The 26,667-nt window shown below is 40.8% G+C and overlaps 1 protein-coding gene and 1 long non-coding RNA gene across 4 annotated transcripts in view; one reads left to right on the forward strand and one right to left on the reverse strand.

Moving 5' to 3' along the window:
- emid1 (EMI domain containing 1) overlaps positions 1-26,667 on the forward strand; it is a 328,184-nt gene that overhangs the window by 183,325 nt on the left and 118,192 nt on the right. The window lies entirely within an intron of this gene.
- On the reverse strand, positions 11,437-26,576 carry LOC117510544. Its single transcript, XR_004560746.1, has 3 exons — positions 26,450-26,576; positions 13,914-13,918; positions 11,437-11,448 (listed from the first exon to the last, which is right to left on the reverse strand). It is a non-coding gene; the product is annotated as an uncharacterized LOC117510544 (long non-coding RNA).

Below are 26,667 nucleotides of genomic sequence, written 5' to 3' on the forward strand. Positions count from 1 at the left end.
AGTGTGTATTCCTGCTGTGCATATGGCAGATTGTCTCAGCCCACTGTGCTGCTTTTACTGTCAGAACTCCTGTGAGGTTAATGGGTAGGGCCAAGCTATTATAAAAGGCCTGTGAATTGTGAGAAGTAAAGTGGCATGCCAATGTTTTGTCAAAGTGTGAAATTATTGCTCCTTCTTTCAGCTATCACAGTTTCCACAAGCGCCTGCTGCTGTTACTGCAGCTGCACAAAAATTAACACAGTTATCACTTTAAAAATGAGTCATCATGGCATGACGTCACACTTGTGTAATCTTTACAATTAATCCGCAGTCCATTCTTAATGTTTGCAGCAGTTTGTTTATATTCCATTCAACAGTGTGCACTGGGACATTTGCTCACTGCTGTCGGAAACATTTGGAAAAAGGAGTACTTTGTTTTCGGCAGTCTCTAGCTGTTTGTTTTGAATAGCATATGCTTACAGACTGTTCACAGACATGCACAAATTAATACAGGTTTATCATGATATGACCTCTAATAGTCAAAATCTGAGTTGTTATGAATTCTGTGCAACGTGTCCTTTATACCCTCATCACACATAGCCAGAATCACACAGAATGGCGTCAGAATGATGAATCGGCGCACATCCGAAAAGTGTCGGATTTCAGTTCCAAAACGTTCTGACAGCCATCTGTGAGCATCCACACAGTTGGTCAAAATTGGCCAGAAGCCCAGAGTGTGATGCACATGTTCAAAACACTCCAGGCACCGTTGAGATGGGGCACCTATCAGACGGTGGTCTATGTCAAATCAGGACCATCTGACCGCAATTTACAAATGCCGATGGTGGCAAAACAGGATCCGAAACGATTTGAGCACATGCGATGGAACCTCGAGATGGATCTGGCACAAAAAAGCAAAAAGAAATTAAAGTTCCCTGGAAAGGCGTTCCATCTGACGCATGGGACAGCATGGCCCAATACCAGCAAGCTTTCAGCGAGGCTGTCCGCTCCCTCCCACTCTGGGCCCATGTTTGCCATCCAGAGGTTTGGACATCGGGCAGTCTTCAGCGCCTTTTCTGGCCATCTCATGGCTGTCTGTGACATCTACCTGTTGTCTACATGCACTTTGGATGCCATCGTGCAGGTGTGGACGAGGTAATCCGGATGCGTTCTGACACTGCTGACCGCGCCTCTTTTCCTTCCTACTGCATGAGATTATGGCAACATTTGCTATGTCGGGCTGGTTCCTGCACATTCTTGCTATGTGTGACGGGGGCTTTAAATACTGACTACTTGTTTTGAATTCAGCCTTTGAGGCTAGCTTTGGTTCAAGGTTTTGCATACTCCAGAATACTTCGGTTGCAATCTTTGTTTCAAATTATGTGATAGCCCACATTGTTATTTTGACTTCAGCCAGCAAAACATTTTGATTCAAAGCTTTGAAGCATGTTTTAAGATCCCAAAAAAAGATTCTGAACTGATCTTTTCTTTGACTACTGTGATGTCACGTAACTATTGCAAAAGCACAGATGAAATAAGACAAAAGTAGCTAACTGTAAACTGGACTTGGAACACAAAGGCTGCGGCAGTAATTTTTCAGGGTATTACAGCCAGAGTGGCAGCAGGTGAGTGGAACTCCTGCAATGGCTGAATGATTTGTTGATTGTCCAATAAAATTAGATTAAATAAAAAACCATGACAAAAAGTGTCAATTGGTCTGGCATACACAGAGCTGTGTTCCTGAAGGAATATTTGATCTACAAATTAAGACTCAGCCTTAGGTCACATGAATGTGAACTTTATGACTTTCATATGATCAGCGACTTGACCAAGAAGTACCCTTTACTGAAATGAAACAAAATCAGTGAAACAAAGTACTGGAGCACATTTAAATGCATACTGACACTGACAATCACTTCCATACTCTGATTCTGAGCAAGCCATATTTATTTCTTATTTACTTATTATGTTGTAGTATCTTCTGTTTTCTCATTATTTTCAGGGTCCTGCCGTCTAGTGACCAGCCACCCGTGCAGTAAGTGTGTAATGACATAAGGCATGATACTTAGGTTTGACATTAAGACGATGGTGCGGGCAGTGAGACACCACTGTGCAGGAGTCTCATCAGTTCGAAGCTGAACCTGGATTTTTACCCCAGGCCAAAAATATGGCCATTGGTATTGGGAAGGCCTTGCGTCCATCTGACTGTCTCCGTCTGTCTGTCTCTCTGTCTGTGCTCAGCATATGTCCAGTCCTATTGGTGAGGTCGGGTAGACATCACATCCGGTGAAGTGGCGAATCCAAAGGCGAGAATTCGTAGTTCCGCGACTGGCCGTTAGGTGAAAACACGCTCGGAATGTATGCTGTTTTATTTAAATTAGCGGGTTTGGTATTGTCTCTGGTTTGCTTCTATCAGCCAGCTGATAGCTATGATTGCCTGGAATTATGAGATTTATACACCAAGCTTACCTGAAATGAACCATTGTACATTAAACTGACTTTATAGATGAGTCTGACCCCTTTGAAAAGTGACTAAATTACATATATTTGTACTGAGTTCGCCAACCGAAACAGCCATTTTAGCATTGCATTATATTTGGAGTTAGAGGTTGATCCTGGCACATTTCCGCTGCTTTGAGAGCTTATCCATTTGGGACTGAGTGTGTTCATGTGATCCAATGAGAGGACTTGTTCTTTTACCTGGGAGTCATCATTGTAGCCTTTCCTTCCTGTGTTTTCCTGCCAATGAGACCAGCATTCTGTACTGCAGAGTGATGTTTTAATTTGAGCAGAGTATGTGATCTGTTTAATCATGGGCTTTGAGACCCTGCTGTTGAGTGTCGTGTGACTGCAACATACGACTTGGGCAGGTCCATAACAAAAGACTTCTTCAAACATGCAGTATGTCGTACATGCTGACTCGGCCAACTTTATCAACCAGACTTCCGTGTCAGGTTTCATTTCATGCAGGAATGCTTTTGCTTTGGGGGACTTTATTGCAGCTCTTCATTCACAATCTGGTCTTTGCAGGAACTGGTGACCAGAGCTTTTCCAGTATTTATACTAAATGATCAATGTGACTCTTTGTGAAGTGAGGCTTTATTTATTTTCATCCGGTGTAAAACTTGTGCTAAACCAACCTGTGCCCCCCATATAAAATATAATATAAATAATATAAATCCTCGTCCATGGATGAATTAAAATATTTGTCATTTTAGCTGAAACTGCCAGAAGATTAAGCGTTTATGGAAGGCAGCCAAGCTTGAAGAACAGGGGCAGCATCTGTTGGAGAGTAGTTCAAGATGCAAATTTGCGACAAAATACATGAATGAGTGACAGATTTGCTATTTGTATCTCACTGAATCAGTACTAATGACACATTAGTGCATGTCTCCTGAATGCCAGCCTAATGTTACACAGACTTGTGCAGACAATGTCCGCATACATGTGAGTGCTGCTCGAATGAACAAAAAAAAAAAAAAAAAGGAAGAAAAGTGTGACCAGCGCACTTACCCACTTGCAGAACGATGTTCCTACAGGATCTGCTCTTCTCTCCCCCTGTCCTCGAGATCCAATTGACAGCACTCCTAGACCTGCTGGAACAGCCAAATCTCCATGGTGCGGTGATGTCCGCTGAGTGGCTCCACAGGAAAGGCAGCTGCATCTCAAAAATATTGTCCATGTGGGATCCGTTGTGCCCTCCTCCCATGATGACCAGTATGATATGATATGATATGCTTATACACAGTAAGAGTGAACATATGGTCCCACTCTGACCAAAATGGGACCATATGTACACTGGCAGTGCTAATTTAACACTGTCAGTGTTAGTTTTACACTGGTGATTTTACTGTGTACGATCGTGTTCCCCTTGGTTCAAGATCCACGCTAAGCACTTCTCCACATGATGGAACAGCTTTCTCCGTGGAACAGCGATGTCTCAGCAGCACTTCGAGGATGGCGTCTTTTGATTTGATTGATTTGGCAGTAACCTCGTAAGTCCCTTCGGGTGATCCCTTTGTTTTTTTCCCACTCGGGGTCACCACAGCAGATCCGAAGTGGATCTGCATTGTTGATTTGGCACAGATCATGTGCAATGTCCTCCTCCTCCTCCGTCCTCCGCATGCACAGTGGGTTGGAGCCAGGGGCAGCTTATAACTTCCATTGTGTTCCTCAGTAATAACAAGAATAATAATAAATACATCAATGCGTAGGTCCAGATCTCCCAGACAGGAGTCTTGAAGCCCAGCAGCAGAACTTCAGGACTTCTCCAGAACTCGCTCTGCCACTTCCAGAAGCGTTGTTCCTCTCCGGTCATCTCTGCTATTTTGGCATGTTCCTAGGGTAGCTCATGCGTGTCTCCAACAAGGAATGTCAGATCCTCATTTTTGTCTCCAATCACTCACAATGTAGTCTCATCCATCATCCATCCCTCAAAAAGATCTCTCACGGTTCTCGCATATTATGAGTCACGGAGACTATATTCAGAGGGTTGTCACAATGGTTGTGATGGCTCTGGGAGTGTGTAGCAATGACCCTTTGACACCTCAACAACTTTGAAGTGTTCAAAATCCAGGAGTGACACCCTGTGACTCAAGCGAGACAATTGCAACACCCTGTGAACATCGCAAATGTCTTTCGTACACTGTTGCAGCCCAGTGAGATAGTACCCTAAGGAATAATTATTTCGCTAAATGATATGATAAAAAAAATGCCAGAACTGCCTATTTCACTAATCTTATACCTTCAAATAAAAGAAATCCAGAAGTCTTGTTAGATACATTAATAGTATTGTTTCTCCTGTTATTCCTAGTGTACCGAACTGTGGCCCCTGCTTGAGCAAGGAGGACTAATCCATGATGATTTTCACTTTCAACTGAGCCTCCTTCAACAAGATCATGTGACTACCTTGAAGTCAGGGATGGCACAATTCCACTTTTTCATGTGCAATACAATATAGATACTGGAACCTTCAGTATCTTCAAATACAGACACCAATCCAGTACTTTCTGTCTTGTCTTAAAAACAAATGATCTGTTAATAAATATGTTTGTGTGGCTATACTTTGCTAACCTAGCCATCTAATAAACATCAACTCAAAGTGTGAAACAAACACTCGGGTTGGATTTAATTTAATTTTTTTTTTTCCCCGGACTCCCGTCCAGTAAGTGTGGCCAATATCAGGTTGTTACTGGTCCAAAAATATCACATTTACACTCCGTACATGAACCATGAAAGCATCAATGTTATTACCATCATTATTTACTTGTTGACAAACATTTCTGCCATTGATACAAACATAATATACATAATTAACTAGACAATGACAAGTGACAGTCTGATTCGCAATATCCGGGTTCTGGTAAACATCCAAATTTAGAGGTTCTTTTCTCTGCAAAAATTCTAATTCCACCATGTTTTGTGGGAATTGGCTAAACAGTGAGCGTAATCCAACATAGCAGTCAAACACAGACCAATATCACAGAAATCTTCGCCTCCCAAATGCGATGACAAGAGGAATATGTCATGAAATGTTGGAAAGCAGTAAGTGAATGTTGACCTCTCAGACTTTTCTGCATCCATTTGTACAAAGTGAAAGAGGAACGTCCAGCTATTTTATCTGACCATTTTCACTCTGACAAAAGTCAGAATAGAAACCGAAATCCTCTGCTGTAAAACAACCCGACATGATGAAGGTAGAAAGGAGATCAGGGTGTTACGTGAGATGTCCCTAAAGAAACACATCATTATGATTTGTTGCAGTGGAGGAAATGGACAGTGCTGTCTGACAGGAGCTGAATCATGTGGGAAAATGAAAGGAGTAGTGCAGAAAGATTTGGCCCAGGTCTTACCCACACGTTCACTGCTCTTAGCTAATTTGCAGCGCTGCAAAGTGAGGCAGGTTTATGATTTTCTGTTGAAGCAGGATATCATTGGGGGAATTGGAAAGGCTGCAGCCTTGCCAATCATGTCTTGGCTCTGGAGACGGCTTTCACTATCACAGAGTGTTGCATTGACTGGAGCGTTTGTGTTTGGTGCTATGGGTCCTGTTTGATGGTTGTTTTTATTGTTTACATGGGTGGTTAAGGAAAAATAGGGGCTATTTCAACTTTTTACTGAACAAACCTTCCTTTTGTGTTCTCGCACAAAAATCACAATACAGCAGGGAAATTACATTTGGCTGTCTGGCCTCGGAGCCACAATGAGCATTCGGCATTCAGATATTTCTTGGATAAATAAACTGTGTGAGAATGGACGTGTCCTTCAAACACTGAGGGCAAAGGATTTACTCACCCAGCTCTTAGTGTACAGCAGAGGACATGGGGCATGATGTTTAGCTCAAGGTTTGTGGATTGGATTGCTCTCCACTTGTGCTGTGGCTTGTGTCATCCTAAGTATGGTAATGAACAGGGTCAGAGTAAAAGGTCTGCTGGCCAAGAACATGGCAACATGTTTTTGCAAAGAGCAGTGGTGTGTAAATCTGTACTTCTCCACAGCTGCTCCAGTCACAGTCAGTAGATATTGTACTGTTTAGACTGTGCAACCTCTTATTTGAATATCTCACTCTTCCCAAACCTTCTTTCTACAACATAAATACCTGTTGTTCCCAAACCTTTACCCTTCGGCCTTTTGATGTTGAAAAATGTCACACCCACTTCCCACCCCCACCCCTTGAATCTTGACTGACTGTGAGCTGGTTCACTAGTAAAATACATATTTTGAAGCATGCTAATACATGTATAGCATTTCAAGAAACTGATCAAAATACATCCAGAACATTCTTTCTTATTTCCTCTATTAATTTGGCTTTCCAAGATGAACCCTGTACTTTCCCAACGCAGTCACACACCCAAGTCATCACATTTTGAATCAGGTAGTTCATTTTGACCAAACATCAATTTGTGATGCGGTGGGTAACGTGGGGTAACGCTAGCTTTAGCAATCACCATAACCATAACATAGATGAATGTTCCCTGATGATGCAGAGGTTTTCTGGATGCAGAACAGTTTCCTTGTGATTGGGCATGGTGACGTTTGCTCTGTCGGTTTTGTCCTTTGGGCTCCAGGACTCGTTCGAGTCCACCCAACTGTAAATGGGTTTCAGAGTCAGACTGGTGTCCCATCTAGGGAGCCATATATGATATCCAGGAATAACCATGGGCACAAATGCTAATAGTAATGGACCACTTCCTTCCTGATTGAAAAACAGTTTACAAATGATCCCACCATTCCTTGGGCTGTCCTAGATGTCAGTTTTCCAGAGGGTTTAAAGGCTGACCAGGCTACCAATAAATTCTAACCTTTAATATACAAACACAAATGTCATTCAGATTTGATATTAAAGTATAGAATTTTTTAGCAAATGCTTCTCATCAACTTGTCATGAAAATGCACTGCATTTTTTTTTTTTTTTTTTATATCTGGGCGTCTCCTCTGCATCCGGCACACATCAGGCAACGGGGGTTAATACCCAGTTCTATCCTTTACAATCGCAGGTTAAGATGCGCGTGAGAACGGCGGTGTTCTGCTGCCGCCGATAATGCCCTGTGTACCGCTGGTTAATACCCAGGTTTTTATCCAGGCAAATCCTACGTTACTCCAGGATCTTTTGCATATAGGCACAGCCCCCAGAGTATAATAGGCTGAAGCAGCAGGAATACATGCCTCTGTCACTGCAGGGGAGGGAGATCATCCTCAGCCTTTTCTTCTCCTTCCTTTACCCCTCCTCAACGTGTTGCTCCGTCTCCACCACAGGCCTTCCCTCTGCTTCTGAACCAGACCTCTTGGTAAGTCCTTGCCGCTGCCAATTTTCTTTTAGGAGGCATACTGGAGCTTCTCTGCAAAAATATCTGGAGCTGGCCGCGAGTGCATGCAGCACGCTAGCGTTTTTATACTGACCGCCAACTATCGGCCGTTTGGAACGCCGTTTTAACCGGGAGGTGGCGTTTAGAGCGGCGTACTGTCCGCTAGTGCCGCCGTTTTGTCTGCCTCTGTCACCAATTAAAACTCCGTTGAGGACGCCGATGTGGGCTCTATCGCTGTTTTACACGCCGTTGGTTAGGGATACAACGCCGGCCGCCAATTACGGCGGTGTAAACTGCGGCACTACAGGAAGGGGCAGGATGAAACGGCGATTAAAAAGTATCAAACGCTGTTGTTCGCGTTGTCTCAGTCATCACGCGAATTCTCTGGGAGTGCTCCCGGAATTATTCGACATGTTGAATAATTTTTCCGGTGATTCCCGGTAAAGCCGGAACTAAGCCACACCCCCTAGTGCCGGCGTTAACAACGGCGTTTGATCCTTAAGACAGCCAAAAACTCTTCCGGGACACTTCTGGGAACTCTTACCGTCTATGTGTAAAAGGGGCTTTAGTTTTGTTTCACACCTGGATCAGATGAGTGACTGATTTCTGATTGACTATTTAAACCTGGATTTTCTGTTCTTTAATTGCCAGATTTTTCCAAGAGCCAGGCCAGATACTTGAGCCAGGCCAGATGTCCTTTGCTGTCTGTTGCCTTGCTTTCCTCATTTTACCTCGCCAGCTTCTGAAGCCTCGTCTATGATACAGACAGATACCAGGAGGACCAAACCTGATTGCCGCCTTGTGACTTTGACCGCGTCTTCCAGCTGTGCGCTCAAGACATCGAAGCTTTGCACAGCTTAAGCTCAGTTCCTGGTTTTGGAGGCGAGCGTTCCACCTGGTCCTGGTCCTTGAACCCTTAGTTGACATTCTGCTTCAAGACCGGCTTGGAATCCTGCAGCACCCGGATTTCCACCGCTATGAGAGGCTGACTCTCACCTCAGCAGGCCACCTTTATTTCATTGTTTAGTGTTAATAAATCTCCTTTCGTTCATATTCCGTCCTGTTTCTTGCTCCCTTGCATTTAAGCCCTTCGCCAAGTAACGGTCCAGTCCTATCTGGACCCCTAACTGTAACACATAGTCTACATGCCATGATCCTTTTCCTGGACAGTGATTAAGACAGCAGTCCATACACTACAGATGGTTCGTTAGCTGTGGTAATTGTCAAACTCATGTCAACCACGCTGTACTGTAAGCCAAAGATGTTAGCCAGACTGAGTTTGTACTCAATAGTACAATATCCATTTTAAACTCATGAAAAGCCAGGATTCATTTAACCTACAAAAACATTTATAAAGTGCTTATATGCTTTAACTGAATAAAACTTTTGAAAAGCCAAGACACTTTTTAAAAGTTCATCAATAAACTTTATCTTCCTGCTATAAAATTCTCCCACATTCTCGTCTGCACGTGTAATGCAGATGCTCAGGCAAAAATGACACAAAGAAGACCAGCTTCCCCTGCAGAGGATCAGCTGTGGAGTGCATTGTGGAACTCTGCCAGACATTGACCATTTTATTTGCATCTATTCTCTCATCTTGTTTTGCAAATTCAGAATTACTTGAGTTAGTTTCTGTGCATCTTTCTGGATCAGTGATGCCCTTGCTTTTTGAACTAAAATAGTGCAAAAACTTTGCTGTCATTTCATATGCCACACACTTGACTGATTTTTTTTTTTTTTTAATGAATTTGTCTACTTGCACTTGTTTGTCATTCTGAGTTCTGCAAAGTATAGCTATAAATCATACAGACCTGTTTAGAATAACTGCACCCTTTACTTTTAAGTATAGATCAGTTCAGAAATAAATGCAAATTAAACATTTTTAAATAATCACACTATGAACTTTTTCTTTGCCCTTTGATGAGCTTTAAATAAACTACCAGGTGTACTTAAATTTAAAGGTTACCAATGAAAAAAGTGTATTTAAAGATTGTCATTGGGGAAAAAAAACCCTGACACGTAATGAAATAACAAATACAGACATCACACAGACATGGGTGACACAGTGGCTTAGTGGTTAGCACTGGTGCCTCACAGCAAGAGGGTTGTGGAATCGCTTCCCACCAATCTTTGATGAGTTTGCATGTTCTCCCTGTGTCTGTGTGGGTTTCCTCCCACAATCAAAAACATACATGTTTAGGGTCTGCTCCTTTATCTGCCCCTGACCAAGGCAGTGTCTCTACATCTGGAGTTGGTCCCTGGGTGCCAGGCTGTACCTGCCCACTGCTCCAAGTGGGTGGATTGTGTCAAACTCTAAAAATGCAGAGGACAAATTTTGCTGTATGTTTATATGTACAGTAAATCCTTCTATGTTCTATAATTCCATAATTTAAAGTTAATTCCTTTGAGCCTCTCTGGACACCATCTGTACATTAATAGAAGAACAGTTTGCACCTCATCATTCTACAGCTTCCACTGTCATCCAATAAGTGTGAAACCTTTGGTTTCACTTTGTGATTGGGTCAAGCTTGTGTCTGACCAATCAACAATGTTTAATTGCGGAAGCACATACCTAAAAGTAAAGTTCCATTCTCACTTTCACAGATATGTATCCCGGCAGCTCACAGTCAGTTGTGACAAACTGTGATGTGAAGATCACAGTTCCCCACAGATGTGATCTAGCGCACAGTTTGATTAGTGCCCCAGTAATATAACTTCAGAAGAATGTTGGTGCTTCCAGGACACCTCCTGTTAGTGTCACGGCATGTGCAACAACCTTGTGAGCTCAATGGAAATACAAGGGACTCTAAAAGAGTTCAGGTACAGATACTAAAATCACTTGTGGTTCTATTTCCTTAATTCCAGAAAAGATTCTTACAGTTCAGATGTAGCTAAAACATCAGTGCTCCAGTCTCACAAAAGTTGCTAATGTGGATTCTTTGTTCTGCTAAGTGTACATTTTCATATGTGATATTTTCAGCTGTGTGTGGAGATTCTAATCCAGGTCCCAGTGCTTTTGGAGCAGTTGTTTGTCTGTGGCTTGCAGCAGCATGTTGGCTGCGAGGAACAGCGTTTAAAATCTGCGGTGTGTCAGGAGTGTTTTATAAGCAGAGGTCACAGACGATGTGGTCCCCTCCCTGCCACACTAAAGAGGGTCGCGTGGTTTCATCTAGTCTGTCCTTGTCTGTCGCTCTGGAGAGCTGTTTTTGTTGGTTTCCCTAGTGACCACAGGAGAGCGGAGATCAAGACAGGGGGGAAAATGATACGTATCACTGGGCAACATGCAGACTGAGTTCACTGAAAAACGAAGTGTTGCCAAGGAAAACTTTACCAAGCAGCTCGGTTTTATCAAGTTTCTGTGTTATTGTGTCTCTTTAATATAAAACTGAAGGGTGTAGCTGGAACATCAGTCAGTACTACACATTTTTATTAGACATCTGTTTCTTTCAAGTGCAGGAAGTGTTTGAATTCTGGTGGGTGGATTTGCAGCGCAGTCGATCCCAAGGACGTCTATCTAAAATCAGCACGCTGTAATTCAACAGATGTGCCCACCGCTAATTTTACCCACTTTATACAGACTTCAGCATTGTTTTCTTTTCATGGCACAGAGAAAATTGCTTCCATTTTACAGCACACAACAAGCATAAACATTTTGTGGATGTTACTGGAAAAACCTTAAGTTACGGTAACAAGTTACAATCGTTAACTTTAAATTCTTAAGTTGTCACGTTTTCATAAGAGCCAGATTTTTTATTTGCACACAAACGGCGGTGACTGCTGATGTTGTGGACATTGTGACATGTTGCCCAATCACAGGACAAACAGTCATGGAATGGTTTGACGCACCAAAGGAGACGCCATCACAACCACGTTCCTGCACCCCAGGACACACAGTTTGCAGAAAGTAGAGGTTGGTGTGCACTGCTCAGTAATTTGAGGCAAAGTTGGTGAGCAATTAAGAAACAAAGCTCAATTTTCCTCTACTCCTCACCCACTGGGGTTAGATAGATAACCTCTGTGACAAAGTCTGCTTGAAAAGAGAATAAACAGCAACCTGAACAGAAGCTTGTGGAGGATGAATGTTGCATGCTGTGCACAGACGTCTGCCCTACAGCTGTCTTTGTCCAGTGAGGGCACCTGCCCCAGAAATCCAAATGGACCAGATGTTTGTGGAGCAGACAAACATTCCACTCACCAAACCATTCAGGTAGGAGTTGCTCTGTAATTAAAAATCAACATCTGCTGGACTGGACAGGGACAGGTAGCCTGATTGCACCTGTCAGAGATGCAGACCCCTGAAACTACCGTCTGTGTTTCTACAATGTGCCAGAAAACAGAGAGGGAAGGTGAGTTAAAGACACCCCTGTGTGGGACAGAGAGGCAGGGCAATAGGTAAGAGCTCGTCCTCTTTCCTGTGGAAAATTATAGGCTGTGTGCAGCTGAAAACAGCTGGATGGTCGGGCGGATCATCCAGAGTCCACCAAGTTTACTTGATATTCTTGACAATGAACTAAAAATACTCTACAGACATGTATAGTGTTTTAAGTCAGGACTAAATGTCTGTGATGGAGGTCTGTGTGATGTGAAACATGCAGGTGTTTCACTGCCATGACAAAAAGTGTGCTGATTGCTGAGGTGAGGTAAGACCCTCTCTGACCTTGCACGCTCTCACTCCAGGAACCTGGAGGGTGCGGCGTGGTTTCATTCATAGTAGATTTTTCCAACACATGCATTAGACTTGTAAACGAGGTGATTTCAATTCATATTTTCCTTGGAGATTAATTTTCTGAGCTTTTGTTTAGCAAATATCCACAAGTCCTGTGCCCAGTGTGTCACTGCACCACCTCTCAGGCTGAGTGGCAATTTCAAGGGAAGGAAATGAAGTTTGCACCCCTTAAGTCAATCACCCAATAAAAGGAACCAGGGTTCTGGGGAAGGACAAACACAGGGGTTCAGATGCAGGCTTGTGCTTTGGCTGACCACCAACCCTCGTAATCTTCAGTACAGTAGTTGGGAGCTCCCTGGTGTTGGCCTGCTGCATTCATTATTTATTAATGCTTTAGTTTGGTGTGAAGAAACAGGTAGTTGTTGTTTCTCCTTCTGGTCCTGTGTTTCATATTGGTCCCACCTAAAGATCAGGGTCTGACCTGTGTGTAACATTATTGAGCAAATCAGACATTTCAATGCTCACTGTTAGCTGCTGAGTGAAAGGCATTTATCCACTATCATAAAGTGCCATCAAATGGTGGCACACACTGGGTAAATGTTAGAAAAAATTGATGGTCTACACAAATGAAAACCCTGTACTGAACTCCCATCAGGGCCAAGCAATATGTCAGAATTAAAGTTCTGATCGCTGATATTTGTAGATACAGTGAGGTAAAGAGGTTTTTGATCCACTGTCGATTTTGCAAGTTCTCCACCTACAAAGAATGGAGAGGTCTGTATTTTTTATTGTAGGTACACTTCAACTGTGAGAGACAAAATCTAAAAAAAAAAAAAAAATCAGAAAATCACATTGTATGATTTTTAAATAATTCATTTGCATTTTATTGCATGAAATAAATATTTCATGCAATAGAAAAACAGACCTTAATATTTGGTACAGAAACCTTTGTTTGCAATTACAGAAGGTCAGAAGTTTGTACACACTGCAGCAGGGATTTTGGTCCACTCCTCCATACAGATCTTTCAGGTTTGGAGTTTCAGCACCCTCCAAAGATTTTCTATTGAGTTCAGGTCTGGAGAATGGCCAGGCCACTCCAGGACCCTGGAAGACCCAGCCATAACCCATCTTCAGTGCTCTTACTGAGGGAAGGAGATTGTTTGGCAAAATCTCGTGATACGTGACTCCATCCCTCCTCCCTTAAATATGATGGAGTCGTCCTGTCCCCTTTGCAGAAAAACACCCCCAAAAATGATGTTACCACCCCCCATGTTTCATGATTAGGACCATGTTCTTGGGGTTGTTCTCATCCCTCAAACACGGCAAGTGGAGTTAATACCAAAAAGCTCTATTTTGGTCTCATCAAATTCAGAATATCACATTGTAATTCACCACATGACCTTCTCCCATGCCTCCTCTGGATCATCCAGATGGTCCCTAGTGAACTTCACACGGGCCTGGACATGTGCTGGCTTGAGCAGGGTGACCTTGCGTGCCCTCCAAGATTTGAAACCATGACGGCGTAGTGTGTTACTAATGTAATCTTTGCGACTGTGGTCCCAGCTCTCTTAAGGTCATCCTGAAGAGAGCTCTCAGAATCATCCTTATCTCATGAGGCTAGATCTTGCATGGAGCCCCAGACCGAGGAAGATTAACAGCCATCTTGTTTCTTCCATTTTCTAATAATTACAGTTGTTGCTTTCTCACCAAGCTGCTTGCCTGTTGTCCTGTAGCCCATCCCAGTCTTGTGCAGGTTTACAATTTTGTCCCTTGTGTCCTTAGACAGCTCTTTGGTCTTGGCCATGGTGGATAGGTTGGAGTGTGTTTGATTGAGTGTGTGGACAGGTGCCTTTTATACAGGTAACGAGTTCAAACAGGTGCAGTTAATACAGGTAAAGAGTGCAGAATAGGAGGACTTCTTAAAGAAAAACTAACGGGTCTGTTGAGAGCCAGATTTCTTGCTGGTTGGTAGGTGATCAAATACTTATTTCATGCAGTAAAATGCAAATTCATTATTTAAAAATGATACAATGTGATTTTATTTTATGTTATTTATTTATTGATTCAGTCTCTCACAGTTGACGTGTACCTATAAATTACAGACCTCTCCATTCTTCGTAGATGGGAAAACTTGCAAAATTGGCAGTGGATCAATACTTATTTGCCTCACTGTGTGGGTATGATCCGAATGTACTGACTTCAATTGCTTCTAAAAAAAAATTTAGAAAAGGTGCTCTAATCAAATTCTGGCAAAATTGATAAAGAATAATTTTTTGAACTGCTATAATTACCTTTTTAGAGCTCGTCATTCTATAGAATCTTCAGTTGCTTAAGTGGTGACCAGTCTGTCGCTGTCTAGGGTTGGCTACAGATGCAAACTCTACTTTGTTGTTCCTGACCCACGTGGTAAGATCCTTTACACAATAATGTCGGTTTTTTAATGCAGTGCTGCCTGAGGGATCGAAGGTCACGGGCATTCAATGTTGGTTTTCGGCATTGTCACTTACATCTAGAAAGTTGAATCTCCTGATTATATTATGGACTGTAGATGATGGAATCCCTAAATTCCTTTCAAATGAACATTGAGAAACATTGTTCTTAAACTGTTGGACTATTTTTTCATACAGTTGTTCACAAAGTGGTGATCCTCGCCCCATCTTTGCTTATGAATGGCTGAGCCTTTTGGGATGCTCCTTTTATACCCAATCATGACATTCACCTGTTTCCAATTAGGTCTTCTTTGAGCATTCATCAGCTTTTCCAGTCGTTGTTGCCCCGTCACAACTTTTTTGAAACATGTTGCAGGCATCCATTTCAAAATGAGCAAATATTTGCACAAAAACAACAATCTATCAGGCTGCGCATGAAATATCTTGTCTTTGTGGTGTATTCAATTGAATATACGTTGAAGAGGATTTGCAAATCATTGTATTCGTTTTTATTTACATTTTACACAACGTCCCAACTTCATTGGAATTGGGGTTGTAATTCAGCCAGTCTGCCCTCATAGGGCAGTTGCTGCAACTCCGGAACCAACTTAGTGGCCCTTCTTTGCACTTTTTCCAATATATTTTTGTCTTTCTCAAGATATGGCGCCCAAGCCTGCACACAATACTTGAAATGTGGGTGGACAAAGCTCTTATACAAGAGAAGAAAGGACTCCCTGTCAATGTAAGAGAAAACTCTTTTTATCATGCCCAATACACTGTTAGCTTGGTTGCTGACACAGCTAAATGCTTGGAGAAAGACAGATTGTTCAAAATCAAAACACCAAGATCTCTTTCCTCTAACAGTCTCTAAGATGTTTTCATTCATAGTATAATTCAGACCAATAAATCAGACCATGTAATAACATTGTTTATGTTTTTGAAATTTCTCCCCATTGACAAGTGAGAGTATGGGATGATATATCTTAATACGCTCAAGGCAGGTCGTTGATACAACCCCAATTCTAATGAAGTTGGAACGTCCAGATTGTGGTGTATTTAGTTGAATATAGGTTGAAGAGAATTTGCAAATCATTGTATTCTGTTTTATGTACATTTTACACAACGTCCCAACTTCATTGGAATTGGTGTTGTAAATAACAAAAATGGCCCAATGACCGACCCCTGAGGGATGCCGGTGTTGACCTGCACCCATGATGACCTCACTCCGTTCAGACTCACTGCTGTTTTTAACTAAGAAAATCTTCAATCCAGTTACATAGTTTTCCACCAATGCCGAACGTCCGTAATTTGTATATCAGTCTGGAGTGAGGCACAGAATCAAAATCTTTTTTTAAAGTCTAAATAAAGGACATCGAAGGGCAGGCCCTTGTCGTACAGTTTAGTCCATTCTTCCAAGGTAACAAGCAAATTTGTTAGGCAAGATCTGCCCCTTCGAAAACAATGTTGTTCGTTCAATAAATTTTTTCAAGAAATTACAATTTTATCCCTGAGAAGTTTTTCGCATAATTGGTATTTGTTCCTCTTTGTCTTGTAGGTTCTAAAACATTTTGGTGCAAAAATAAATCATTAAGTTTATCATAAAATCTGAGAAAAGGAATTTTCACCTTAATTTACAGTAAAACTCAGCCAATCAATCCCACGCAAATTAAAATTGCTATTTATCAATAATTGTCCCGTACAAATCTTACTGGCAACATCGAATTGCTCCAACAATTTATTATATTCATCACTTGCATCACCCTTTATATATACTACACCAAGTAGGTTGTCTTTGCCGCACTCATCCAAACCCAAAGAGTATCTTTGAGATTCATATTGTTTAACTCATTACATGGTTCAATCTCAATGTGGTCCCTCACCATTTTTATTACCACCTCTAATTTCAGCAGTATCCTTATGTAAAAATTTAAAACCATGCATGTTTAAAAGACAATCTGATATGTCACATTTTAACCATGTCTCAGTTCCAAATATATGTCAGGTTTCAGCTCATCAACACGGTGTTTGAACTCATCAATTTTACTCAGTATGCTTTCAAAATTTGTAGCCATGCATCTAACCGTGTTGGAAGCAACATTGTCACAGTCTATGCTATTTAAGCAGTTTGCATTAGCAACAATCATTGCAGTCTCCAATCTAATGACCCAGGAAAGGCAAGTGAAAAAATCATAATGTGTGGCTAAATCCTACGCTTGCGTTCTGTTGATCCCTGCATGTGTTTTGGTTGTCTGTGACAACCTTAAAGTTCCTGATGATGAGGTTCTGCTCACCTGTTTATTCTCCTCCTGTTCAGCTCGTTTCCTGCCTCCCGATCCCTCTCTCTCTCTGAGCCATCGTTAAGTGTTGTGAGAGTGTAGGAACACGGACCCACAACAGGGGGCGCAAATGAACGGACAATGGAGGAAGTCAAATAACAACACTTTACTGTTGTGAATGAGCACAACAAACACGGCAGGTCACAATAGTATGCAATGAAGTCAATTTACAGAACGTGTCATGTGGGCAGGCTCGTAGATAAGAGACGTCTGTCCAAAGCAGAACCGGAACCACACGATTTCCTCCGCCACCGAACCCCGGGAATACTGGAGCCGCCAAGTCCCGAACTCCCAGGTGGCCACTGCCTCCGCTTGTCGGATCTGGTACTGCTGGCGAGGACAAAAAACAGTTAGATGTAGGTGTGTTTATACCCAGCAACACGTATGGTGGGAAATCCACCTCCACCTCTTGTCGAAAAGTCTGCTGTCAAAAAACACAAAGCAACAATATTCTTCTGTCGAAAAGACAACTTGATTGGCTGAGCTCGTTACCTCCTAAGCATAGCGATATCTCGGCAAAGAAGTGGAGATGTCGTCCTGCTGATATACGATTGAAGATCAGATGATTGGTGACAGCTGTCACAGGTATAAGTGACAGCTGTCACCCCGGCTGCTCCTGTGAGGCGGCGGTGCCCTCTTGTGCCTGGAGCCCGCACTCCAGGCAGGGTGCCCTCTGGTGGTTGTGGGCCAGCAGTACCTCCTCTTCAGCGGCCCACACAACAGTAAGGTCGGGGTTAACGATACACTCTTATGTCAATCGATAGTTGATTACCGGAGAAATCTCGCATGTGCCAAAAGTCACCGTCTTGCTTCAGCGTTGCAGAACTTCACACAGACAGGGTGGGATTTACCATCATTTCTGACAGCACCCAACCAAAACACCCCATTATATTTCGTTATGTTTCTAGTGTACTGCTGGGGTCAGTGTCCCATGAAGTACCAGAAATTACAGCCCAGAAGACGAATCCAGGCATTTTTTCCCAACCTGTTAAACAGCCTTTTATCTCTTAGGAGATAATGACAGTTGTGCTCAAAGTTTACATACCCTGGCAGAATTTTTGCTTTTTTGGCCATTTTTAAGAGAATATAATAACACAAACTTTTTTTCACTCATGGTTAGTGGTTGGGTGAAGCCATTTATTGTCAAACAACTGTGTTTCCTCTTTTTAAATCAAACTGACAAGAGAACTACCCAAATGACCCTGCTCAAAGGTTTACATACCCCTGTTCTTGATACTGTGCACTGCCCCCTTTAACATCAGTGACAGCTTGGAGTCTTTGTGATAGTTGTGGACGAGGCTCTCTGATGGTAAAGCTGCCGCTGAATATGTTTCGGGCTTTATTTACATCAATTACAAAGAAATACAAACAACATGGCACTCTATGGTAAATCTGCATGGAGTAGACAGTTCTCAAAAACTGAGTGACTGTGCAAAAGTAAGAGTGAGGAAAGCCACCAAGACACCCAGACAACCCAGAAGACATTATAGGCTTATGTGGCTGTGATTGGAGAAATTACGCACAGTGCAAGCTTTACATTTTGTATCACCAGTTAAATAAACATGAAAAACAATTACCAGTCAGTAATGTAACACAGTGAAACATACAAAGTAATACAAACAGACAAACAAACAAAAATAGCCACACAGGCAGTTTACTTAATTACGCAAACTATAACAAGTTAATATATATTATTTTATACAGTCTTTTAAAACAAGCCAATGTACTAGATACTTTAATACAATCTAAACAGTCATTCCACACTCTAACACCCTTTACGGAAATGCAATGACTTTTAGCAGTAGTTCGAATCTTTCTTCTATCAAACAAAAGATCCATGCAAATTATAACTGGACTCTCTCATTTTAAAAGCTCCTGGACATGTTGAGGCAAGAATCCATTTTTAACTTTATACATTATCTGTATTGTGAACTAATCAACCAAGTCATAAATTTCAAAAACTGAAGACAACAAACAGTGAATTTGTTGGTTCACGATATGTTTTTTACTTATCACTCTTATAGCTTTTTTTTGTAACAGAAATATTGGATTAGTATTTGTTTTATATGTATTTCCCCAAACTTCAATGCAGTAAGTCATATAAGGGACAAGTAATGAGTGATACAATGAAACCAACAGATGTTGGGGAGAAAGTATTGTACTTTGTAAGATACCAATATTTTTTGATATTTTGGACTCAATATGTTTTATATGAGTTTTCCAACTAAGCTTGTCATCAACAAAACTCCAAGAAATTTAGTTTGAGATACAATTTCAATACCATTCAACAATAATTTACTGCTTAAATTTCTAGGCTTATTTCCAAATATAATGCACTTAGTTTTACCGAAATGAAGTGATAATTTATTAGAGTCAAACCAGTATAGAAATTTTTGCAGTTCCCTCTCCACCAAGTCCAAGAGCTGTCTCAAATTCTCTCCACTACCAATCACGGTTGTATCATCAGCAAACAGAATACAACTCAAAGACTTAGAAACCAAACCTATATCATTAATATACAGCAAAAACAGTAATGGCCCGAGAACTGACCCTGGGGCACTCCACATGTAATCTTCAAAAATTCAGATTTTATCCCACCAAGGTGAACACACTATCTATTACATAAATAACTAGCTATCCAGTTAAAGGCCAGTCTCTAATACCATACATCTGTAATTTTTCCAATAATACGGTATGATCAATAGTATCAAATGCTTTCTGTAAGTCAAAAAACCCCAACAGTGTATTGCTTCTTCTCTATTGCATTTGTAACTTGTTCCACAAAGTCTATTAAAGCCAAAGAAGTTGTTGATTTTTTTCTGAAACCATACTGCTGTTAAGTATGATGTTTTTCTATAAAATCGTTCAACCTCTTTACAAATATTTTTTCCAGAATTTTAGAAAACTGTGGTAACAAAGAGATTGGCCTATAATTAGAAAAAAAACAAAATGTTTATCACCAGATTTAAACAATGGTTTCACCTTAGCAATTTTCATTCTGGAGGGAAATTTCCCAGTCATGAGTGACAGGTTACAAATATGTTAAGGGTTTGATAATACAGTCAATAATGTTCTTAATCAAAATCATATCAAAGCTATCAATGTCAGTGGATTTTTTTCCCTTAATTTTATGAACTATGTTAAAAATTTCTTTTGTAGCTGTTTCTCTAATAAACATTGAATCCTGAATTGTATTAATTGATTTACAGTTGTCCATAGAACACTTTGCCGTAGTTACAATTGAGTTTGATAAATTTTTACCAGATTAACAAAATAATCATTAAAATAATCAGCAATAATTTTATTTCCTTTTACAATTTTATCAGAGTCTATATAAAAGTAAGATGGATAATCTTTAACAACTTTTTCTTTTTAATGATTTCGCCCAAGAGCTTCAGGTTCCCCTAATGTTAGTTTTAATTTTCTCCAACAAATCGCAGTAATACTGCTTCTTACACAATCGCATAATGTTTGTTAATTTATTTTTATATGTCTTATATTTCCTGTCGGCTTCATTAGTTCTAAATTTTAAAAACTGCTTATACAATAAATTTTCTTTTTACATGCATTCAGGAGTCCCTTTGTTACCCAAGGTTTATCAGTCCTTTGTGTATCTCCGGTTTTAGGCACCCACGGACAATGTTTATCATACATATTAGATACAATAGAAATAAATTATTCATATGATTCATCAACATCATCACAATAACTTTCACACCAATTCTGGTGCAATAAATCCCTTCTGAGGTTCTCAATATTAACATTAGTTATTTTCCTAATAAAATGTGCAGTTTTTGTTTGATGCATGCTGTCCACTGATGATTGAAAAGCTACAAAAACTGGCAAGTGATCACTGACATTGGAAATAAGTATTCCACCTGTTATATTCCCTACAATGGCATTTAATATGTATCAATGAGTGTTGATGTGTTTCTAGTTATCCTGGTTGGATGTGTGATCACAGGATATAGACCCATACAAAACATAGGTTTATAAATTCATTTATTTGTAATTGACCATAAGGGTTTAAAAAAATCAATATTAAAGTCTCCACAGACAAACAAAAGCTTGTTATTATTAATTGTGTTGTACATGTCAGTCAGTCATCCACAAAAGTATTGATATCTGATCCTGGAGCTCTAAACGCAGCTTATAATTATATTTTTTTTTTTTACATTTAATTTCAACTGTAACACATTCTATGATATTCCAAGGAAAATGACATACTATGTATAATTTCACATTGGTGATTAGAACTTACATAAAGTGCCACACCACCACCTCGTTTATTGCAAAAAAAAAAAAGTCATATCCCTCAAGCTGAACATCATCCTCTAGCTCCTCTCTCAACCAAGTCTCAGTGATAGCTATAACTGAAAATTGCTTATTTGATATTCTTAAACAGTCCTGAAGTTTAGAGAAATTTGTAAGAGACTTCTACTATTAAAATGTATAATAGAAAAAGTCCCATTTATTAAAGAGTAATCCTCAGTTTCTCTTCAGTGAAATATTTACAATTTGAATAATATTTTCACAAAAAAAACAATCTGGGTCAATATTATTTTCAAAGTTATGAAAACTGTGTTCAATATCTTCAAAGAGTTTTAAGCTAGACTCCTGCGCAAAAGTTCCATCATCAAATGATGAAAAGCCATCCATAAGGTTAGTCATTGATCTTAATTGTGATTTTCACCATATTGTTTCATTGTTTACACCTTTCTTCAGTTAAACTTGCTCAAATCATATTCATCTTTAATGCACAGGATTTTAGCCTCTTCTGGTGTCCCGTTTAGTTTAATAGAAATTTTGCAATTTAATGTCCATGTGGCCTGTATCTTATTTTGCTTTTTTAGGAGTCAAGCTTGTCTTGCAAGATCTGAATTCTTTTTGGTCAAGTGTTCATTTATATACACATTAGTTCCCTTAAGTTTTTGCTTGCTTGAGAACCGCAGTCTTCTGCTTTCTATTTACAAACCTCAACACTGTGACTTTAGATTGCGTTTGACCTCTCCGGGGTAAAAGGTGACAGTTTTCAATGTCTCCAGAGTTTATCGAAATTACTTTAGCACTCAGAAAAGAGATCACCTCCACTGATTGGTTGTCCCAATCAGAGGGCCCCTCCTGGAGCCACTGCTCTTGCATAACTCTGAGGTTTAATGTCCAAACCTATGATGAGGAGGTCATTTGACCTAGTCTGTTGCTCAAGGTCGGCAGTGCGATTTTCCATAAGTTTCATTGACTTGTCCTTCTCTTCATTTGCGTTTTGTAATTCAGCAACTTGCTTCATTAATTCCAATATTTTTTGTTGTTGTTGTGAAATAATTTTAATTGATCCGCCACCTCTTTAATGGGTTTCATTTGCGCCGACATCTCATCTAACATTTTTCTAATTTCCTCCAGTTCTTCCTCCATAACCGCAGTCCCCTTTTTAGGCCCCATAATTAAAAAATAGGATAACTTGCACTCACTACATTAATTCCGTCAATCCACTCCAGTCACCAAACATAGTTGACGAGCACAGACGGCGGTGTTCCAGCAACAGCAGCAGTTGCGGGCTGTCGGGCCTCAACGGCGGGCAGACGAGCGCCGACTGCAGTATTCCAGCTGTTTTGGTGAAAGAAAATCCTTCTCAGCTCTATTCCACTATGAAGCTAAGAGTAGTGATGCAAAATCTAACTAACTGATTTTCGAGGAAGGCTGCAAAATTAACTGACACTGAAATGTCTCCTTAAAAGGAAGGTTGGCCTGGAGCAGTTTAATTTGGCAACTGTCCATGTCTGAATTTATTTATGTATTTATTTTTAAACATTCTCCAATATATGAAGGTAAGCTCTAGATTTGTCTTTCTGCTGATTGTTCAGTTGGCCTTGCTCGGAGAGAATAAACTAGCCAGCAGTCCTCAGGGAGTTTGATTCTCAGACCCCTGACTCAAAAGATCTTAATACAGTTCTGATTTTTATTTTTAATGAAAACATAATTCATAAAAAAAAAAATCCACACCTGAAACAACAACCACCTCCTTTCTGTGTAGTAGTTTTATTTTTCTACTTTAGCATCTGTATTGCTGCCTGACCAAATGCTCTGTAAGCCTGATATGCTCACTAACCTTAAAAGACCCACTGACCACTGTGTTTGGATTTTTGGCCTCTGCACTGCTAAGCCCGAGATGCCTCTCTTTCGCTTATCACTCCTTTGTAGTGCACAGAGCATGCATACTTATCTCCAATGGTGCAAAACCAAATAAAGCGAGAGCCCTGTGTGCATGAGAATGCACTTTATATCCATCCATCAGACACGGCAAACAGGACACTGAGCCACATGATAAAGATCAAACCTTAAGGGTTGTAAGCAGGATGTTTGTCAGAGCGGTCATGCTGACTCTAGACACAGCGAAAAGAACATGTACGTAGATGCAAGAAGACCTGGAACGTGCACATGATGTGCACTAAGAGCTTTCATGTTGAAAAATCCTGCTACACTGATAGATGCAAAAGGTTGGAGTTTGTACTTTTCTTTTTCTGTCATAAGCTTGATTCTCTGTAGGCAGCTCAGGGTTCTCTTCCACTCTGGGTCCTATCCGATCTTGTGTCCTGAAGTTCTAAGACAAAAATGAAAATTTTTTTAGCACTGCTTCTGGTCTGACTCTGTGCTCAATTGTTGATTTATGAAATTAATCTAAAATGTTTGTGTTTCATTGACACACTGTACATGTTACAAATGTGCAATAAACTTATTTGAAAGAGAAAGGAATATACAGAAAGACAACTGAAAATGTGGGAGATTCCAGACATTTTTACACATTTCCTTTGCATAATTTCAATTTGAAAAGTTTGAATTCCTAAGTCACAGTATCACCAGGCTGGGGGCATTCACTTCAAAGTGTGAAATTCTCACCTTGTCCTTGCGACACCTCTGTCACACCTTGATGATTTAGCTAGCGTATACCGACTGTATTAAAAACGCTGGCATACACTGGGTACGTCTAATAAGTTATAGGTTTTGTGTAAATTAAGAGTACGTTGAAGTTCGCTAAAATACATCATAATACGGTGAGTATGTCGAAAAAGTTTGGGCATGCACAATATTTTCAATGGATGCCAGCGTATGGCTCATACATCTGGCATATGCAGGCCATAAGTTGTAGGTAAGTTATGCAATTGTTGACAGCCGTTTCTTGTAAATGTCTCATATGTCGAAATACGTCCATTGATACTGTCCAGACTGAGGTCCACTGGCGCCCTCTCATCAGCACCGCAGAGAGGGCGCCAGTGGACCTCAGTCTGCGGTTCACCTCCACCTTAAAGACACTAACCACACGTTTGAGGACAAGGAAGTTAAAATATTAGCCAGAGAGAAGAAATGGTTTGAGAGAGGGGTCAAGGAGGCATTCTTTGTGAAACGTTTGAAACCCAGCCTTAACCGGGGAGGGGGTCTGAGACACACTTTATCCCCTGTTTACAATGGGGTACTCAGGTCAAAGGAGTTTCAGTCTTTTGTTCATGGTAATGAGTCATTCACGTCATCAAGAGAGCCATCAGAAAGGCATCCATCCCATCATTAGAGGAACAGCTGTCCTGCCATTAGGTGTGCTAACTACAGCACAGTAGTTGCTAATTAGAGCTATTGTTTAGTCACTAGCCTATAGCAGTCTGCCTCTCAGTAGGAGGGGTCTGGTTAGGTTTAAAACTCCAGCTTTTGTTGGCTTCTGTTTTATTCTTCTCTACAAGAGTCAGACAGAAGTCAGAATTCCAGAGCAAGAATTTTAGCTGAGGAAGCTTCTGCAATTTGAAGCGAAACATCCTCGCGTCAAGCAACCCAGTCCAGTCAAAGATTCAAGCTTCTCTACTATGGAAACCACCTGGACAACTGAGAGCCTACACAGAAACATTCTGCATGCAATGAAAATAACTCTCATCATCCACCAAGGCAAAAAAATAAATAAAATTTAAAAATTTTTAAATTACTCTGTTTGGCCCCTGTGTGGAGGGGACTGACTGTGCAGCAGTGTACTTGTGCTTGAGAACATGCTTGTCAATATTTACATGGTCCGCCTGCCAAATAAAAGGGTTCTGGCAGCGGTGGAAACACAAGCCAAGTCAGACTTAACCATTCCGACCTGTATCACACCATGCAGTACCAACCCAATTTTAGATCCTAATGTGTACTGACGCTGCGGTTTGTGTCGCAGGACGCTATTTTACTGCTGCCATGAACGCACACACGGAATGTCTCCACAATGCTGTTTTACAGGTTGTCTGAACACATAGATGTATCTTACGTTGGAAAATATCGGAATACGTATTTTCAGGAGATAATGGACTTTCTATCTAATGTGCCAGAATTGTGAGAAAACTTTGAGGAGCTGACGGTGGAGCTGCCGTGGGACATTATTTGCCGGACTTTACACATTTAACCTTGGAAATCATTCTACAAGTTGGTGAGTGCCCTGTTTTATGTATTAGATTTTTTTTTTTTTACAGTTATATCTATGACAAAACTTGTAAGTGTGCACATGCTGGCATCTAGCACAGACTGTTTTTTAACAGGCTGCGTTCATGATATTTTCTCACAATGGGAAGTGGCTGCTGCTTTTACCGTGAACACATCAAAATTAACAGTAATCACTTAAAAATGAGTCATCATAACAACACATCACACTTATGTAAACTTTGCAATTAATCTAATCTTTAGCAGCTACATTCCATTCGAGGGTGGTGCTGGGACGTTTTCCTCAAGCTACTTAAGCGCTGTCGGAAACATTCACAAATGTTCTGATTTTAGTGCGACGTTCTTTTAAAACATAGTAAAATTATGGAAATAATGCTTGCCGCTATTCAGTATCAAAATCTCAAAGAATGAAAGTATGTCTCGGTACCTCAAGAATTTTGTTTCCGTACTGCCGTTTTCTTCATAAAGGGCTCCCTGTAAACTGTCACAGGGACTGCAGCATTGTTGTTAGCTGATCTGGTTGATCCCACGGCAGACAGCCTCGATAAAGTCAACTGTCCACTGGCGTCCACCTCTGACACTTGGCGCCGGCATGTTTCGTTCCGGACGGACCGGCGATCGCAGCACCCCACATGTTGGGCATTTTTCTGGCTTCTCCTCCTCAGCTACACAGGTAGTGGTCACAGCCAAGACAAAATAAAAAATGCAGAGATCACCCTCTAATCATGGGGCTTCATGTAATGCTTACGTTTTGTCATGGTTTTGTGTCATCTCAATGTAAACAACATAAAATAAAGAGCTGAAATTGCTTATGTGAAATTTCCCCACAAAAATGGGTTTGCGCACAGTCAGATTCCCACAAAGTCTTGCGCTAAAACATCGTGAGATGACGCCACAGTATAGCGGCACTGCGATCGCAATATAGCAGTATGGCACTGTTATTTCATTGTCTGGGGAGAACCCTGAAGCTGAAAGATTTAATCCTAATTTTGTTTGTCTTCTTG

This window comes from Thalassophryne amazonica, chromosome 5, assembly GCF_902500255.1.
Source record: "Thalassophryne amazonica chromosome 5, fThaAma1.1, whole genome shotgun sequence".
NCBI lineage: Eukaryota > Metazoa > Chordata > Actinopteri > Batrachoidiformes > Batrachoididae > Thalassophryne > Thalassophryne amazonica.